We start from the raw sequence: 4,070 nt of genomic DNA on the forward strand, positions 1-4,070 counted from the left end.
TATACTGACTCCTTTGTAATTAGTCACCCATGTCTCATAGCACTCAATAATGGCTTTCTATAAAGGCAAAGCACTGTAATGAGAAAGGAAAATTTACATTTTCCATCTGGGTGTGGGTCGCTGAGGTCATTCAATTATACGCTTAGCAACTCTGCATGGACCACCCATTTTGGAGTTAAGCGATTGGGTATCTCACGTGAGGATGTGCATATGGAAGATGTGCATAAGTCCCCTATGGCTCAGAGTGCATGAAAAGGCACTTGATTTTCTCAGGTCAGGATGGGGCCCATAGTAAGAATGGAGGACGGAGCAGCAGGGAAGAGTTACATAACAGTGCTTGCGTGGATAGTGATGTCTGTGTGTGGCGTAAGGAAGAGCCTCCCTGGGATTGGGTAGCCCCGCCCATTAACGCAGCCTGACTGAACCAATGGGGAGAGGGGAGGGGGCTTTAATCTGAAGGCCGAGGCCTGGAATAGAGGCCCTGATCTCCTGGATGCTCAGCTCTTAATCAGCTTGGTCCCTTTCACGAGCGGCAGGCCGAGTCCTCGCGCGAGCGGCTCGATGGGGCCGGAGTCAGAGCGGCACGGGACGTCCCGTCACACGATGGGGCGGGAGGTGTGCACGCAGAGCAGTCGCCTCGGGGGAAACCATCATGCGTTCAAGTACAGTTGGTTACACCAGCGAACGGTTAAGTGCTTTGTGTTTGTATGGATATATTTTCTCCTACGTTATAAATAGGACGGCTACTCCATGCGTTTCTCTCTCTCTGAAGAGAGGGGGGTGTCTGACTGGAAAGATGGTATATGAGAAAGTATTATGTAACTGTGAAGGTTTTTGAGTGTTAAATAAAGAAACATCTCAAGTCTTTCCTCTATTCGCTCTCACTCTGTCTCTCTCACTGTGCATTTGTGACTCTTAATCCTGGAAAAAAACCACCTGGCAGAGTAAAAATAAATTGCTGATCAGATTATAGAGCCAGAGCGATTCAGCAAAATCTGGCTGGTTCTGCTTTTACTTTTATTCCCTAAACCTCTTACACAAGCGACTGCGGGTCCGCACCTGGGGTGCTCAGGCCAGACGGAGGCTGCCCCTCTGCTCTCTCTCTCTCAGTACACTAGGATGAAGCCTGCCCCTCCACTCTCTCTACAGCTGTGCACAGAACCTTTTGAGGGGCTCAAAGTGAGAAAATAGCACACCAACCTTTAAGAAAAACTGTTTAAGACACCCACTTTGTGCATAGACTATATTTTAAAATTAATGAATTAAAATTAAAGGCAGCAACAATATTAATATAATACAAATATTTATCAAATCAAAGGGGCTCATTGGGCACTTGGGGGAAAAAGGGCCAGGTACTCTGGCATCAAGAGCCACCCTCTCTGCACTTCCCTGCTAAGGACAATACAGCAGGACACAGCTTGTCTAAACTGCACTCAGAACACACACACACATATACACACACACATAGTGTCTCTCGGAGGACTGACATGTTCTTTTAGTTCATAAAGCACTTTATAACCCTATTTTTGATAAGTGTTATGCATACAAAGTTGTGATTGTTTAGCAGTGACCTCCAGTGTGATACTCTGTGGAATGACAGATGTGCTGGGCAAAGTGACTTTTGTCACATCATTGTCCAGAGAGCCCCCTGGTTAGTCTTGCATACTGCATGCTCAGCAGACATCCATGCTTGATCCTGTTTTTCCCTACTGTCACACTACTATGATGCCAAAGGTACTATAGCAGTGTCCGACTAACATTTCACTAGTGTTCCTGGAATGTTATGCCAGAGTTACTATATTGTTGCCCTGCTGTACAATCTGCATTGTTTAGGAATGTAGTCAGAGGCAAGTAGTTGGTGCCTGGATCAGGTAGTGGTGAGGTTTGGGTGTCTAAATTGAGAAGCATAATTGGACATTACTTACTGGGGATACAAAATTTGGATGAGGGAGGTTGTGAAGCAGGGCTGCCCAACCCTGTTCTTGGAGATGTACCATCCTGTAGGTTTTCACTCCAACCCTAAGTGCACCTCATTCAATAGCTAGAGATCTCTTTGACTGGCTAATGAGTAGAATCAAGTATGCCAGAATTAGTGTTAAAATGAAAACCTCCAGGACGGTATATCTCCAGGAACAGGGTTGGGCAGCCTGTTGTAAAGTATAAAGCACACAACTTGCTGTCAGCAAAATCACATTAATCACAGATCACATGTTTATCTTAGAGACATACTCTTCAACTGCTCTTCAAAGGGAATGTTGTTTATGGCAGTTTTGTGAAAGGTTCTCCCTTGTGGTTGGGAGTCCCCTGGCGCTCGCTGCCGGAGGAGCCTGGCGGCCTGTTCCCGGCGTGGAATCGGCGGCGACCCCCGAAGGGGGAAGCAGCATGCGCCGAAGCCCTTGTGATGCTGTTGCTCTGGTAATTATGTCACCGATCTGTAGAGGGAGAAAAACAAGCAGAATAGGGGAAAACAGCGATGGCTTCTTTTCAGGTCAGGGCTGTTTAACCCCTTTGCGCAGATGACGAATCTTTCCAATTCCTCAACCATTTAGGGGTGTTCAATTTAAGGCCTTATAACTCCAGATGTGAGCATCACAAAGACTTGGAAAATGGCTTATATGAAGCATGATACTTGAACCATTTGCAATACTAATAACTACTAACAATACTTGGATTAGTTTACTGTACATTCAATTTCATTTAGGTTGAAACAAAGTCCCACAAATGCAATTATATTGGCAAAAATACAAAAAGAAGTTGTTCTCCTTTTAGTTTGAAATGAAATACCGAGAGATCACATATATAAAACAACGTTACGTCTAGGCACTGAATACACGAAGGGGTTTTAAAAACAGGAACCATCCTGGACAGCCACATTTCAGACTATCATCACCCAGGGCCCAAAACCGTGAGTGGGAGGGAAAGGGCAGGCGGGGGTTGGCAGATTGATTTCTACAAGGACGGCAACCTTCCCCAAATTAACATTGATCAGCAGTCTAATGACAACACTGGAAATCCCCCCCCCCCCCCATCTTCTCCACCTGCTGCAACACACAAGTAACAGAGACTGGCAAACATAAGGTCAGCATATGTAATGTAAGATAATTTAAAAAATACACATCAAAATTCTCCTTGTGAAATATACCGCCATTTTTATATTATTTAGTTTCTGATGAAAGTGTACCTGTGAAATGTTTCTTGCTCCACTGGGCACTCTCTATCACTGTTAGTATTTTTTAAAGAAGAATTTTTACTTTTGCTGCCTTTTCTGGTACATGGTAAAGCATATCTCAATTGGTTCCTGTTTGAAAGGTTTTTGCGTAGTTTTTATAAATAAAGGCTGTGGCCTTTGTACTTCAATACAATAGCATAGTGCACTATGGGATTGCTGGTTCTCTGGCTCATAGTCTCCCATGAATTTCTTGGTATCCAGGGGTGTGGTTTTTATGGTTATTATTTTGCATTAATGTATTTGCATTCAACTGAATGGTTAAATCCCAAGTAAGCACTTTTGAAATGGGAACCATGTGATAAACCAAAGATAAACAATTCTTTGCATTTTTTATTCTTTTTTTTCAGTGGATGTTCCCTTAATACAGATGTTTTTCTGTTGGAGAAATGCACCAGAATAATGTGCATAAAGTTTCATTAAAAAGCACCGCATTTGGATGTTATTCAGACAAACGCACGCGTGGAAGTGACATTTTCTCACCCTGTCGCCACGCTGAGATTGTGGCTCGATGAACCACAGCTACGGATACGGTAAATGCGAGCGAGCTAGAATAATGCGTTTAACGGTCATTCCAGCGCCTTGCAGTCTCCCGGGAAGTGCTGACGCTGGTCCCCGAGAGACTGCGGGGCTGTCTCATGTTTATCGCCCTACCGCCAAGGACACCGCACGGTGTATGATGTTTTGGGGACCTGAACATCCCCGAGAAGCCCATAAGGCTGGGATGGACAAATCCCCACCAAACAAGAAATGGTCCCACCCAGTATTATCATGTTATATGGGCATATAGGCCAGTACCTTTAGTGTGCCCCCGATTTATGTCCTTGTCAAAGAGGTTAAGGTC

This window comes from Anguilla rostrata, chromosome 6 (genome assembly GCF_018555375.3).
Source record: "Anguilla rostrata isolate EN2019 chromosome 6, ASM1855537v3, whole genome shotgun sequence".
NCBI classification, from domain to species: domain Eukaryota; kingdom Metazoa; phylum Chordata; class Actinopteri; order Anguilliformes; family Anguillidae; genus Anguilla; species Anguilla rostrata.